Source organism: Oncorhynchus tshawytscha, linkage group LG25, assembly GCF_018296145.1.
Source record: "Oncorhynchus tshawytscha isolate Ot180627B linkage group LG25, Otsh_v2.0, whole genome shotgun sequence".
NCBI classification, from domain to species: domain Eukaryota; kingdom Metazoa; phylum Chordata; class Actinopteri; order Salmoniformes; family Salmonidae; genus Oncorhynchus; species Oncorhynchus tshawytscha.
The window spans coordinates 1538737-1555711 of NC_056453.1; the positions used below are offsets into that span (position 1 = coordinate 1538737).

General features: G+C 39.5%; 2 protein-coding genes across 5 annotated transcripts in view; both read right to left on the reverse strand.

The window, feature by feature from the left end:
* ccdc186 (coiled-coil domain-containing protein 186) overlaps positions 1–16975 on the reverse strand; it is a 1196038-nt gene that overhangs the window by 604821 nt on the left and 574242 nt on the right. The window lies entirely within an intron of this gene.
* Positions 1–16975, reverse strand: part of LOC112220393 (contactin-4) — a 227456-nt gene that overhangs the window by 36804 nt on the left and 173677 nt on the right. The gene's annotated exons all lie outside the window — the stretch shown is intronic.

Consider the following 16975-nt stretch of genomic DNA (forward strand, 5'->3'; position numbering starts at 1 on the left):
TATCTTCAGAAATGGTATATCAATAGCATTGATTTGATTTGCTTCTTTCTATTCTAACAGGTGTTAGATAAACATATATTTGAAGTCGGAAGTTTACATACACCGTAGCCAAATACATTTAAACTCAGTTTTCACAACTCCTGACATTTAATCCTAGTAACAATTCCATGTCTTAGGTCAGTTAGGATCACCACTTTTTTTTAAGAATGTGAAATGTCAGAATAATAGTAGAGAGAATTATTTATTTCAGCTTTTATTTCTTTCAGCACATTCCCAGTGGGTCAGGAGTTTACATACACTCAATAAGTATTTAGTAGCATTGCCTTTAAATTGTTTATCTTGGGTCAAACGTTTCGGGTAGCCTTCCGCAAGTTAACAACAATAAGTTGGGTGAATCTTCACCCATTCCTCCTGACAGAGCTGGTGTAAATGAGTCAGGTTTGTAGGCCTCCTTGCTCTGTAAACTATCCTTGCAGACTCATAATAACTTCTTATGGCTGGGGGGCATTTATATCAGCTTTTATTTCTTTCATCACATTCCCAGTGGGTGAGAAGTTTACATACACTGAAATAGTATTTGGCATTGCCTTTAAATTGTTTAACTTGGGTCAAACATTTCGGGCAGCCTTTGCATAAGCTTCCCACAATAAGTTGGGTGAATTTTGGCCCATTCCTCCTGACAGAGCTGGTGCAACTGAGTCAGGTTTGTAGGCCTCCTTGCTCGCACACGCCTTTTCAGTTCTGCCCACACATTTTCTATAGGATTGAGGTCAGGGCTTTGTGATGGCCACTCCAAAACCTTGACTTTGTCCTTAAGCTATTTTGCCACAACTTTGGAAGTATGCTTGGGGTCATTGTCCATTTGGAAGATACGTTTCCGACCAAGCTTCAACTTCCTGACTGATGTCTTGAGATATTGCTTCAATATATTCACATAATTTTCCTTCCTCAAGATGCCATCTATTTTGTAAAGTGTACCAGTCCCTACTGCAGCAAAGCACCCCCACATGATGCTGCCACCCCCGTGCTTCACGGTTGGGATGGTGTTCTTCGGCTTGCAAGTCTCCCTCTTTTTCCTCCAAACATAACGATGGACATTATGGCCAAAAAGTTATATTTTGTTTCATCTTTGTCCCCATGTGCAGTTGCAAAACGTAGTCTGGCTTTATTATGACGGTTTTTGAGCAGTGGCTTCTTGCTATGTCGATATAGGACTCGTTTTACTGTGGATATAGATACTTTTGTACCCGTTTCCTCCAACATCTTCACAAGGTCCTCTGCTGTTGTTCTGGGATTGATTTGCACTTTACGCACCAAAGTACGTTAATCGCTAGGACACAGAATGTGTCTCCTTCCTGAGCGGTATGATCTGTCTGTAAACAATTGTCTGTAAACAATTGTTGGAAAAATTACTTGTGTCATACACAAGGTAGATGTCCTAACCCACTTTACAAAACTACAGTTTGTTATTAACAAGAAATTTGTGGAGTGGTTAAAAAATGAGTTTTAATAACTCCACCCTAAGTGTATGTAAACTTCTGACTTCAACTGCAAATATCTATATCATGCATTGATTGGAAATAACACAATTTAAATGTAAATATATAATCATTAAATATATCATAATTGTTCTCTCCGGCTGGATCAGTCTACTATTTTGAATTAACCAATACATTAAATCAAATCAATCAATCAATCATCAATAAACTCCCACTATTGGTCTTCTTGTATGTCTAGGTGTCACTCAAAGAAATTATCAAAACTACGAATAAGACAATCGAAATGTAACTATGGTGACTGAGAAAGTTCTCAAACATTTCTACTTGTGCTTTTTTCTTTTATAAGTGATAAAATGAGACAACGTGTTCAAACAGCTGATTTATGACTTCCTATGACCGGAAGACACCCAGGAACTGGCCAACACTAGTCACTTTAAACAATGTCACCTTAAATAATGGCACTTTAATAATGTTTACATATCTTACATTACTCATATCACATGTATATACTGTATTTCATACCGTCTACTGCACCTTGTCTATGCTGCTCAGCCATCGCTCAATCATATACTTACATGTACACATTCTCATTCACCCCTTTAGATTTGTGTGTATTAGGTAGTTGTTGGGGAATTGTTATATTACTTGTTAGATATTACTGCACTGTCGGAACTAGAAGCACAAGCATTTCGCTACACTCGCATTAACATCTGTTAACCATGTGTATGTGATCAATAAAATTTGTCTATGTCTATGGCCTTTACACAATGGCCACTGGTACTACGAATGGTTAATGATTCTTAACCAAACTCCAGATTTTCCTAAATAAAGAGGCAACAAAAATTAAATAGTGAACTTGGAAGCAGGGCAGTGTCGGAAAAATGGGAAGACCAATTTATTAAACTGTGGTGGATTCTAATTATCTGAAACTGCTGAATCTGCAGACTGTATATATATATATATATATATAAAAACAGAGTCCCCTATTGTAAAGCAGACAAGAAAAATGGTATGTGGTCTTTGCATTGTGATCCGCTGTGTTTTATAAGAGACAGTGTAAATCAAACTGTCATCCACAGCTCTGTGTAATAGCAGGTCATGTATTAGAACTCTGAAAATTGCTCAGTGAGTGAAGCCTCTTTTCTAAGATGCTCTGATTACATGAGGTGAAATATGTTTTGAATTTGTGTTGATAAACACCACACTCAAATGTTTGTTTCAACCTATTTAAAGTAAAAAGATTAAGGCAAGAAACAGTAAAATAACCTGTTTTCTTAATGACTGAATGTGTTTGACTCACCCTGACTACTTCACCTGACAAAGCACTTTAAATGACCCACTATCTTGTTAATTTACTATAATCAAGTGAGAGAATCACTATCTGATCTATACCGCTTTATATTGAATAGGTGAAGAAGGACATACACATGATGAAAGTGAAAGTACTGCAGCAGTCACAGCACTACCATACAATGTATTTAATTCATACAGCACCTCATTGTTCAGTTGTAAGAACTGAACAATGAGGTTGCTAAAATTAGAAGTGCCTTAGTGGCTGGTCTAGGAAGATGCCCTGATCTTTGGATAGCTGTGTCAAGAAAAATAACAATTGTAGTGCACATCAACGTTGGTATAGTTCTGGTAAACAAAGAGACTGAGTAAATAGGGCAACAACACATTGTTTTAACTAGATCAAGCTCCGACCTGATTTAAGACTACATCTCCAGCACATGGCTCACAGTAATGCCTCATATAACTCCATACCTGCATTTGTGTGCTTGGCTCTATATATTTCCACAATCCCCGTATCCCCTGGGACAAAGGGACAATAATATGACGAGTGCATATTATGAGAGATGCTCTACAGAGAGAATACAAGTGGGACTATACACAAACACTATGCCTCATAGTATGCCTCTCTTACTGCAAGATACATCTCTTGACGGACTTTCTCCTCGGTCACACACTGAAATGTCTGTACACTGTGTCCTTACGGCTTGTTATCAGACTGACTCATTGACTGACATTACATGAATGGGAAAGGCATTATTAGTAGACCTTGAAGTTGGCTTTGAAGCTGGTGTTAGAGGAGCTGAGGTAAACTACAAGTCAAGTAAGGGAAGTCTTCCAGTTGTACTCCTCCTCTCCCTCGTGAATCAACCTCTAGATAACATGTCTGTCTGATCTGCCCACGGTCTCAGGAGAGCCTTCCTCCCTTCCCACCTTCCTCCCTGAATGAGAGGATGGTGCGGAGGAGGATGTATCAATAATTCACAGGTGAGATGAACACAAGTGCTACTCTTTTCATCTCAGCCTCACACAAAGTTAATGGCTGCCGTTATAAACCTTTCCGAAGAAGAGAGACAATTATTTCCAACAAGATGGGAAAAGCCCCCCAAAACTACTCATGTTATAAAAACAATACAAACAAAAATCCTGTGTTGGGGAAGTAACAGGGAAAGAGACTGGACAGTGTTCATCTTTAATGTCCTGTAAGAAGATGAAAGACAAATAACATCAGTCGCAGAGAAACCATTGCTCCTACTACTGTTTATTGCAAATTGCCGGAAACTGTAACTATGGTCCAAAGTAAAAATAACACTTCTTTTCTGACATTCTCTTTGAGACATCACCGCTACGACTGAAGACTAAATTATGGTCCGTGAGACAGAAGCTTTCAGCTGACAGTACTTGTAAAACAAGCTTTGTTTTTACTACCTCCTAATTCAAGGACATTTTACATTTCCATTTGTGTCATTTAGCAGACGCTCTTATCCAGAGCGAATTACAGAGGCAGTTTGAGTTAAGTGCCTTGCTCAAGGGCACTGGCAGATTTTTAATCTAGTCGGCCACAAGGACATTGGTCTTTGATTTTAGACAAACAGCAATTTGATGTGGACAATTGTCTGTACTGTAAAAAAAAAAATGTTTTACTGAAAAGCACAGATGTATTGTGCAAAGGAAGTGCTAGAATGCTAGATGTGTGTTGGATGATTTCATGACAAAACCATTTACTAGAAATGATTAAAAATGATGGTGGCAGCACTACACTGAAATGAAGAGAGTGTTTCATGTTGGGTTTGATGCACACAAACAGTTAGAATTGCTGATGATGTCAATATTGGCATAACAGAAATACAACGATTTACCTGAATGTCCTAAAAGGTGCATATATGAAGGTAGCATTGGTAAACACCACCATTCACAAATATACGTGTATTTATATGTGTATTGCATCTCTACAATCACTCCTCTAATACTCATTTCTCCCCATCTGGTTTAGTCCAACCACCACTCACGCCATGCAATTTCCAAACACAAGCCTCATCCACCATTCATCCGGCACATTAAATAGTATTTCAGGGCATGGGTTTCACTGTGTCTGCCACTATAGCTGTGTGCACCCTGTATTTAGTTTACAGATAAGGAGAGATATGCATTAAAGAATGTTGCTTGTTCTGGTCCACGCTGACCTACCTGCAGGTGGTGTTGGTAATCATGATTGTATCAAAGCGTCAGTGGTAGTAACACTGCTCCAGGGGAGAATAGGAAAGGCTCGGATGAGGTGTCTACAGGGGCAAAGGCTAGGTCACCCTATCCTCTGAACGGGACAAAAGGTTGGACCCAACTCTGAAGTGTACGGAGGGAAAAGTCTGACATCCCAAGATAAACGTACAGTCTGTCTCTCCCCAGGTTCCCCACAGAGCTCTGTGTTTGAGAGGAATGGCCTTGGCAGACACTTAAATCAAGTCAAACTGCACAGATTTGACAAAGCAAAACCACAGCTGGAGTGTATGGTGCAGAATGCACTATGTAGTTCATCTGAATGGGGAAGGTTCTGAGAAGTCTATTTTCACAGTTCCATCAAGACAAATCCGGAGTGCGTACCACTTCTTCCCATGTTGTCAACCCCAAGGTTAACAGGCATTACAGTCCACAATAATATGTGTGACAATGAGGTGTTTTCTTTTATCACTTAGACAACAAACCAATTGCCTGATGTTGCTAAAATAGGGACACCAGGGCATTTACCTGGGATAATTCTCCAATAGCACTGTAATTGATATAGATTTTTGACTTACGCAGGATTGTCCCAATACCTTTTAGCTTGTCACATGCATTATTAGTTATACCGAATTATTCAGGAATTGATGTTATGATAGAAAGTGAACTCGAACGTGTAACGGTTTTCGTCCTCCTCTTCTGTGGAGGAGTAGGAAGGATCGGAACAATACGCAGCGTGGTAAGTGTTCGTCATATTTTTAATCAAAACTGACCACTACACAAACTGAAAACAAACAGTTCTGTGTGGAAAACACAGACACAGAAAACAATCACCCACAACCAAAATGGGGAAAACAGGCTACCTGTCACACCCTGACCATAGTTTGCTTTGTATGTTTCTATGTTTTGGTTGGTCAGGGTGTGATCTGAGTGGGCATTCTATGTTGGATGTCTTGTTTGTCTATTTCTATGTCTGGCCTGATATGGTTCTCAATCAGAGGCAGGTGTTAGTCATTGTCTCTGATTGGGAACCATATTTAGGTAGCCTGGGTTTCACTGTGTGTTTGTGGGTGATTGTTCCTGTCTCTGTGTTTGCACCAGATAGGGCTGTTTAGGTTTTCGCACATTTATTGTTTTTGTTAGTTTATTCATGTATAGTGTCTTTATAAATTAAACATGAATAACCACCACGCTGCATTTTGGTCTGCTTCTCTTTTACCAGAAGAAAACCGTTACACTACCTAAGTATGATTCTTAATCAGAGACAACGATCGACAGCTGCCTCTGATTGAGAACCATACCAGGCCAAACACAGAAATACAACATAGAAAAAAGAACAGACTACCCACCCCAACTCACGCCCTGACCAAACTAATACAAAGACATAATAAAGGAACTAAGGTCAGAATGTGACAGAATGTCACTCAAACTTCAAAGCCTACACATTTCTTAAATAGAAGAAAGTTGGAATTGTTGTTCACCAAATGCACTACTTATCAACAATAATGATGTGATGAACAGAGCAGTACGTCATGAAGAGTGACGCTGAGAATAACAGCCATGAATAAAACACAATGCTTGGAAGTGCCTCAAGCCACTGTTAAAAGGCCTACCTATAGAGATCCTTTGCCTACGTCAATCAGAGTAGAATAACAGTATGAGGAGTGCATCTGGTGCCAGGGTTACACAGAGCTCTAGCTGAGTGTACACGTCTCACAGAAGGAAGAAGTATGATTGACAGTAAGTAAGGACTCATTCCCCTTGACACAGTACAGATGACTTACCCTGCAACTAGCAGAATGCACTGAGTGGGTTCTTTTTATTTTTTCAGTTACATTAAAATGGAGGAAGAAAGAAAGAGTGAGAGTTGCAGGCGATACGTTAAATTACATTTCATTTCAGTTTTCACTGGGTTGACCCTTGTCTCCAGGGTACTCTGTAGCATTAAGGTTTCCATGGAAATACACAGCTTTCTGAAAACACAGCCAGGGGACAGTGGTGTTAGCTTGAAAAGGAAGCAATAATCTCTACTTTGTGAAACAAATACACTGCAGTGCCAAACGCTCCCCCTGACACCACCTTCACATAAAATGAGAAATGACAAGTGATTCCACATGGAGCTGACAAACACGTTTTCATGGCTAATGCAACCTAGGCCTGCTATAGTAACATGCCATAATTCATAGGCCTTTCTAAGATAATACTTTTACACATTTTGGTATAATCATTGACAATAATTGTTTTAAACTATGCCAGCTGGAACATATACCTTATACCAAAAGCATGGGAAATCACACACTTTATAGTCAAACACTACAGAAGAGAAGTACACAAAAACTTTCTTCTACAGCACATACTGTCCCCGGGCATAAAGTCTGTTTACTTGTTATCAGCCCCCTCCTCATAATGAAACTATACCAATGCAATCTGAACGCAAACACTGGGAAAAAAAACACTTTCTAAGGAATTAGTGTGTGTTGGAATGAAACGCTGTGCAGAGCGCACTGCTTATTACAGGTAGCTGTCTTAATCAAACCTGATTTAGATTGTCTTAATTCCCGGCTGTGGAACAGGAGAACAGGATGGGATTGTGTGTGTAATTGCATTGAAAGGAGAGGAGTGTATATCTGTCTGGTCCACAGAGGGCCATGTGGATGTGCTGCTACAGCTACATGATCCTTCCTCTAATCACAAATTGCCCTCAGAGTTTATTTCCTTCCACTGATATTCATCTCCTCCTCATGCGCTGGCTGAGGTATCCTTCAGGAATTAAAGAGCACTCACACACGTGTTCCAAAGAAATTGTCGGAGGAACCAAGATGGATTACTTGTGCTGTGCTGGCGGATTCTCTCTCTGAAAAATGATATCAGCAGCAGTCTCTCCCAGATAAAAAAAATAATCCCTGAGAGGAGAACATAGGACGTAGACAGGTAAAGAGGGTTTTGACCTAATCTCAGCAAACATCTTTAAATTCACTTTTGCTCCAGGTCGAGATTTATTTGGGTTAAGCCGATCAACTATTTTTGCTTGAGTTTGTTTTACAAGCCTTACAAGAAAGGGAACAAGAGTTCTGCTAACTAGATATGGTACAGTTGGTTGAACTAGTGCAAATGATTAGAAATAGCTTGATCATTAAGGGTCAAATCAAATAACTGAAGTATGCGAGTGCACCTCATGTTTATACATACACCTTTCACTGACATCAATGAACATGATAAGCTAATAAAAATAGTTAATACATTTTTATACTCATTATAATAGTCTGTAAATATGAAATCAGCCGTGATCAATTTTATGTGTGTCTTATTAATTGACTTTTTGGCAAATGAAATCATCAATACACATGAATCCTCTACACACTAGCACTGTACATCTTGATAGATCAAGCAAAGGTCAGCTGTTAAAATGATTTAAGACACATTTAAGCAGTGATAAAAGCCACACCATAATTTAGGGGAAAATCAAGGTTGTACAGGGGACAGTATGTGTGTGTTAGATTTGTGGGTGTGTGTCTGTGTTTGCATGTGCTCCTGTCAGTGTGTCCATGCATGTGTGTGTGTGTGTGTGCAATTGAACATGTTTGTTTGTGCGTGTGTGTGTATTCTGGCAGAGCGGTAATCCTAGGCCTGTTCTCGTCCTCAGGTGGGAGGGCCATTCCCCTTCATGTGACATTCCCAGCCCTGCCAACATCAGACTGACTCTGAAGAGGGAGGCTAACGCTAAATGAGCATGAGCACCATCAGCTGCCCACACAACCTATCAAGTGGTGTGTCTCCCTTCAAAGTGAGATACATTTCTTTGGCTGCAGAACCTCTCAATATTTCGCTCGGAACATGGCGTGGTGCAGACACCTCCACAGAGCTCCAGATCTCCACTTTATCCAAGCAGATGTTCAATTAGAATCAATCAAGGACACTTAATCATGTCTGAGAAATGACTGAGTGCACAATCGTTGATACTAAGTCAATGTAAGTAAATGCATCACAAGCTTCCTCAGCGGATGCTAATAAAAATGTGCTGATACTTGTTCCACGTTTGGTTTCCTTCCTGACATTGATTCATTCTGGAGTGTCTGGCATAGCAGATGATGTGTGTGAATTGGAGTTCACTCTGGCAGACATCATTTATGCGAGAGCCATCTCCATGTCCTACTTCTTTGCAGGTAGAGATTTCGATGGGTCATAAGCATGGCTACATCTGAGGCCATCTCACTTCCGTCCTTGTCTCCCTCAATACGACGGAGTCAACACCCTGATGCAGAAATTCCTGCTGTGCCTTACTTCCACCACTCAACCCATTATCCACTCTACAGGGATGTAGATGTATATTTGCAAGTAGAGCCCATTGTATGTTAAACACCCCCAGCCAGGCATCAAAGCCTGACAGCCATCAATTACGTGACAAAGAAAGAGTGGGAGGAAACAACTAACTCAGACCAAGTCCTAAGACAGACGAATCACAACGCACTTCTTTAAAGTGAACAGAGCATTCAATATGACTTTGTTCTATACAGTCGGTAAGTAGAATAATTACATCTGGCCTTTTATTTAAAAGCCCAAGGGCTATATACAGTATAATGAAGGTCAATGTTATAAGAATAGATTTAAAGTGAGGCTAATTTATAAAATAAGATGTCATGCAGAGAAGACCTTGAAAGTTAACTTCATTTACTGTATCATTATTCCTTCATTTGATAAACCTGTCATGTGTTATTCTTAACTGGCACTAACCTCCTTCCGTACACAACATCAAAACTAATACAGAGCCACAGAACAGATCTCACCATGGCAATAAAACCCCTGTGGTTCAAAGCCAATGTGTTGCAGCATTGGAGCACACCAAAGCACGCTGGTACAGTATATCTGTATCACCAAAACATCTGAAGTGTCCACTCACATATCAGTCCAAACTGTTGACACAAAGTTGGAATCATCTAGAATGTCATTGTATTCTGTAGCTTTCAGATTCCTCTTTACTGGAACAAAGGGGCCTAGCCTAAACCATGAAAAACATCCCCAGATCATTATTCCTCATTACAGTTGGCACTGTGCATTGGGGCAGGTAGCGTTCTCCTGGCCTACGCCAAACCCAGATTAGTCCGTTGGACTGCCAGATGCAGAAGTGTGATTCATCACTCCAGAGAACGCATTTCCATTGCTACAGAGTCCAATAGCGGCGAGCTTTACACCACTCCAGCCGACGCTTGGCATTGAGCATGGTGATCTTAGGCTTGTGTGCTGCTGCTCGGCCATGAAAACCCATTTCATGAAGCTTCCGATGAACAGTTATTGTGCTGACGTTGCTTCCAGAGGCAGTTTGGAACTTTGTAGTGGGTTGTAGTGAGCGAGCCTACAACGCCTCTTATGCTCGCTTCAAGTCAAGCAACACTGAAGCATGCAGGAGAGCACCAGCTGTTCCGAACGACTGTATGATAGTGCTCTTGGCCAACTGGCAAGTGTCTTCACTGACTTGCCTAGTTAAATAAAGGTAAAATATATATATATATTTTTTTTAAATCCTGGACTTCCTGATGGGCCGCCCCCACGTGGTAAGGGTAGGCAACAACATGTCTGCCACGCTGATCCTCAACACTGGGGCCCCTTAGGGGTGCGTGCTCAGTCCCCTCCTGTACTCCCTGTTCACCCACGACTGCGTGGCCAAACACGACTCCAACACCATCATTAAGTTTGCTGACGACACAACACTGGTTTTCGGTGTCAGAGGAAGGCCCCAAAAATTGTCAAGACTCCAGTCACCCAAGTCATAGACTGTTCTCTCTGCTACCGCACGGCAAGCGGTACCGAAGCGCCAAGTCTATGACAAAAAAAGGCTCCTTAAGTTAAAACCTGTTAGGGATAGGTGGCAGCATTTTCACTTTGGATGAATTGCGTGCCCATAGTGAACTGCCTCCTACTCTGTCCCATATGCTAATATATGCATATTATCATTACTATTGGATAGAAAACACTCTGAAGTTTCCAAAACTGTTTGAATTATGTCTGTGAGTATAACAGAACTCATAGGGCAGGCAAACTTCCAAACAGGAAGTTGAAGTTGATTTTCAACTCATCGCCTATTCACATCCAAATAAGATATGGATCTGTTCGCACTTCCTACGCCTTCCACTAGATGTCAACAGTCAGTAGAACATGGAATGAAGCCTCTAGTGTGATGTGGATGAGAGGGAAATGAGTCACTGGTCTGGCAGAATGCCAGTTCCTGGTTATGCGCAGTAGTCATTATATGCCTTGCGTTCCATTACTCTGGAGACAAAATGAATGCTCCGGTGGGAACGTTATTGAATATATATGATAATAACATCCTGAAGATTGATTCTCTACTTAGTTTGACCAGTTTATTTGACCTGGAATATAACCTTTTGAAGTTTTCGTCCGAGTTCGCCTGGACCAGCGCCAGCTTTTGGACATGTGAACTAAACCTGCTAGCAAATGTAGCTAATTGGACACTAGTAATGGACATTATGGAACAAAACAACGATTTATTGCGGAACTAGTATTCCTTGCACTGCATTCTGATGAAAGATCATCAAAGGTAAGGGAATATTTATGATTTATGAATATTTATGGTATTTCTGTTGACTCCAAAATGGCGGAGAAATATATTTACCTCTGAGCGCCGTCTCAGATTATTGCATGGTATGCTTTTTTCGGAACGTTAAAAAAAATCTGATACAGAGGTTGCATTAAGAACCCATGTACCTTTAATTATATGTAAAACATGTATCTTTATGATGAGTATTTCTGTTATCTGACGTAGCTCTCTGTAATTACTCCGGAAATTTTGGAAGCATTTCTGAACATGGCGCCAATGTAAACCGTGATTTGTGGATATATTGTGTAACATGATGTCATATAAGTGTCATCTGATGAAGATTATCAAAGGTTAGTGATTAATTTTATCTCTAATTCTGCGTTTGTGACTATCGTTGGCTGGGAAAAATGGCTGTGTTTTTGGGGATTTGGTGATGATCTAACATACATATATGTTGTGTTTTCGCTGTAAAACATTTTAAAAATCGGACACGATGGGTAGATTAACAAGATGTTTATCTTTCATTTGCTGTATTGGATTTGTTAATGTGTGAAAGTTAAATATTTCAAAAAAATATTTGTCTTTTTTTTTCTGCCTTTTCAGTGGAATGTTGGGCGGGGGGTTCCGTTAGCGGAACCTGTGTCCTAGACAGGTTTAACAGCTTCTACCCCTAAGCCATAAGACTGTTGAACAATTAATCAAATGGCCACCCAGACAATTTACGTTGTCAACCCCCACCCCTCTTTGTTTTTACACTGCTGCTACTCGCTGTTTATTATCTATGCATAGTCACTTTACCCCTACCTACATGAACCAATTACCTCGACTAACCTGTCGGTACTGGTACTCCCTGTATATAGCATCGTTAAGGTTATTTTATTGTGCTACTTTTTATTATTTTCTACTATTTTCTAATTTATTAGATATTATGTTATTATTTTCTAATTTGGTCAATATTTTCTTAACTCTTTCTTGAACTGCATTGGTGGTTAAAGGCTTGTAAGTACGCATTTCACGGTAAGGTCTACACCTGTTGTATTCGGCGCATGTGACAAATAAAGTTTGAAGCCTACCACTTTGCGGCTGAGCCGTTGTTGCTCCTAGATGTTTCCACTTCACAATAACAACACTTACAGTTGACTGGGGCAGCTCTAGCAGGGCAGAAATTTGACATACTGACATGTTGGCAAGGTTGGCCTCCAATGACAGCGCCATGTTGAAAGTTACTGAGCTGTACTGCCAGTGTTTGTCTATGGAGATTGCATGGCTGTGCGCAAAATTGTATACACCTGTCAGCAACAGGTGTGGCTGAAATAGCCCGAATCCACTAATTTGAAGGGGTGTCCACATACTTTTGTATACAGTATATAGTGTATTTGTTCGAGTGCCCCTGTCGCATAAGATAAATCCAAACAGGCCTTTGAAAGACTGCCTTTAATTCAGAGAGAAGAGACAAGGGGAAAACAGAATGCCAGTACATCCAGCGGGCGGGCAGGCAGGCAGGCAGACGGTGGCCACTCATTCAGAGACAGTTGATTGTGTGGGTCTGGTGTGAGGGGCCAAAAATGTTTTTTCTCTCTCTTCCAATCCAGTGGTGACATATTGAAATGGGATATTTTTATACAGCGGTCCATTGCCTGACACGGCCCACTTATACACTCATCGGCAAGACCCTTCTCTGCGTTCTCAGCTACTTTGTTCCAGCTGATGTCATCTAAACCGGGTCCCTGCAGGGTTGTCTGGGAGAGATAAGACCCCCCCCAACACCCACCTCTGCTGGTTTCCTGCAGAAAAAAGGGTTGCTGCTAAGAAGATGGATTACCCAGCTGGTGACACTGGCTCCCCTCCCTCTAAAGCCACAGTGGAGCACTAACACAATTAAGCCAATTAATTTTGAACAACAAGGGGTTTTCAACCCCCACCCCCTTGATTATGCTTGCTCCTGAGCAAGTATCCCACCACATTCTGCTCACACCTTATTTAGATAAAACAATGTGATTATTAATTATTCTCAAGTGCAGTAATTGTGCAAATGGTATAGTTGACCAGGGACAGACAAAGCAAGGCAGTGGTGGTCCACTCGATTACATGGTGGTATATCGTGAATTTTTGAGAGAGAGAGAGAGATTTCTATTGCTGTTCATTTTTCTATTGCTTATTTCACTTTTGTTAATTATCTATTTCAAACATATGTTTCCCATGCCAATAAACCCCTTAAATCTTAAATTGAAATTGGAGAGAAAGAGTGTGTAATGTATAATGTTCTCATAACACAAAAACTGTGCAGTTGTGCTGATGAAAATACAATGTTTTATTGTATAAAATGTTTGCCTGATGTTGCAATAGCGTTCCCAGAACATATGTCTGATCTTTAAAGGTTCTCATAATGCTTTATTGGTTTTTGGGAACATTCTGATGATAACATTGTGGGGACATCACAAAAGATACTGTCCAGTTGTGCAGATGATTAAACAATTTAATTTAGTGTACATTCACCTTCACTTACAAGATCGTTTTCAGAAAATGTTTTTTTTTAATGTTCATAAAACATTTCTTTAACCTCTCTAGGGTAGGGGGCAGCATTCGGAATTTTGGATGAAAAGCAAGCCCAAATTAATATATATAATATGCATATAACTGGTAGATTTGGATAGAAAACACTCTAAAGTTTCCAAAACTGTTAAAATCGTGTCTGTGAGTATAACATAACTGATTTGGCAGGAGAAAACCTGAGAAAAATCCATTCAGGAAGTATTTTTTTTGTTGGTTTTGTGGTTCTCTCTTCAATGTCATTACAGTATCCATTGACTTAGGACTCAATTTGCAGTTCCTATGCCTTCCACTAGATGTCTTTAGTCTTTAGAAATTGTTTCAGGCTTGTATTCTTATAAATGAGGGAAGACCAGTCTGAATGAGTGGACCCTGACGTGTCACAGAGCTTTTTCATGCGCAATCCCGAGAGAGTGCATTTCTTGTTTACCTTTAATATTGACAACGTTATTGTCCGGTTGAAATATTATAGATCATTTAGGCTAAAAATAACCTGAGCATTGAATATAAACATCGTTTGACATGTTTCTCTGAACTTTACAGATATAATTTAGATTTTTTTTGTCTGCCTGTTTTGACTGCGTTAGAGCCTGTGGATTACTGAACAAAACGCGTGAACAAAACGGGGGTTTTTGGATATAAAGAGACTTTATCGAACAAAAGGAACATTTATTGAGTAAATGAATGTCTTCTGAGTGCCACCATATGAAGATCAAAGGTAAGGGATTCATTTTATCTCTTATCTCTACTGTTTGTAATAATTTGTCAACTGGGCTACGTTCTTCGCTAGGTATGTTCTGGGCTAGGTATGCTTTCTCCCCGAAAAGCATTTTATAAATCTGACACCGTGGTTGGATTAACAAGAAGTTAATCTTTAAACCTATGTAAAATATGTTATGTTTTCTGAATTTTTATAATGAGTATTTCTGTATTTGATTTTGGCGCTCTGCAATCTCACTGGATGTTGGCCAGATGGGACGCTAGCATCCCACATACCATAGAGAGGTTTAAGTTGTGGGAACATTGTGGGGATATGACAAGAGCTAATTTACAAAAACACAAAAACTGTCCAGTTGTGCTGACATGCAGATAATGTTTGTATCAGGGTGCACAAAACATTGCTTTGATGGTGCAAGAATGTTGACAGAACAGTCTTTGAGCTCTTTAAAGAATCCCAGAACATAAAATTAGGTTGTGGGAACAGTGTGGGTACATTGCAAGAGATATGTTCCCAAAGCACAAAATATGCTCAGTTGTGATGATATTCATACAGCGTTTAAGTTAGGTTGAACAGAACATTCCCTTAATGTTGTAAGAATGTTTACAGAACACCTGGTCTATGTTCTTTAAAGGTTCCCAGAACATTTACGTTTTGGGAGTTGTCTGGGATGTTGCAAGAATATTCTTGTGATATTCACATATTGTACTTAAGAGGTTGTGCATAACATTCTCACAATGTAGCACCATTTCCAAGTCAGTTTTCATAGCAGTTTAACATACTATTCCATTGAGGTTCACACAATATACATTTGACCTTGATTTGGAGGTCCACAGAACATTTCAAGAACATTTAGAAAATTGTGTATTTAAGTTTACATAATAGTACCACAACATTTTCAGCATGCACATTTCTAGTTCCTTAAAGCATAATGCAGATTGGAATACATCCCCCACTATGTTTCTCTCCATATGTAATGGTCATTCACATTTGAGGATTGTATTGTAGGCCCACTAAAAAAGTGAAATAGACAATCATTTAACTTAATTCATAGGACATTTAAACAAAAATTAAATAATACAAACACAACCAAACAAGCTCCCTTTAAATGCCTTAGAGTAAAAAAATAATCTCAGATCTTGATATGATAAGAAATCAGGTCTGGGCCATGGCTAGAAAAACGGACTCTGTAGCCGATTATATACATTTAATACATTTAATAATACATTACGGAATGTATTCTAAATGTACACCAGTCAAGTTTCAGAACACGCCATAGCACCATCTACTTCTTTGGTTTTAAATGATGGTCTAAATGATGACCCAAACACAGTGTGTATTTACTGATGATGTTAAATCAGGTTTTCTGGACATAACAAAGGGTGTCCCACAGGGATCGATTCTTGGTCTGGTTCATTTCACTATTTACATGAACAATATTGGTTTATTGGTTTATTGGTCTAAGATAAATATTGGTTTATCTGTAAAAAAAGAAAGATACTATTTCAGTGCATTGTCAGTGCTTCAGTCTGACTTTAATGCCCTGCAGAAAGCCTTTGTTGAACTGAAATTAGTACTTAATGCAGGTAAAAACCAAGTGTATGTTATTTTCCAAATCACTTAAAAATGTATCTGATGATTTATGCCTACGTACTTTGGATGGGGCCCTCATTGATTGGTGTCCCTGCCTATAACTATCTGGGCATCTGGATTGCTGAAAAAAAAAAATACTTTAAAAAGCATGTTGATGCGTTAGTTAAGAAATGAAGAATTAAAATAGTATTCTTCTATAGGAACAGATCCTGTCTTTCGTTAAATAGCAGAAATCAAATAATTCAGTCAACATTCATTCCGGTTATCGACTGCCACTACATTGAAGCCATTGGACAAAGTTTATCAAAATGCTTTGCACTTCATTACAGCCGAAAGGTTCAGGACACACCATTGCACATTGTATCAGAATGTGGGCTGGCCCTCCTTGAAGTCTCGTAGATTGATGGATTGCTTTTCATGTATTATGTAATTGATGTGTGCATAGATATGTATAGTTTAATTGATGTGTATATAGAAATGTATAGTGTAACTTATGTGTATATAGATATGTATTATGTAATTGTTGTTTATTGGTGTGTTCATGCAGGGCCTCTCTGC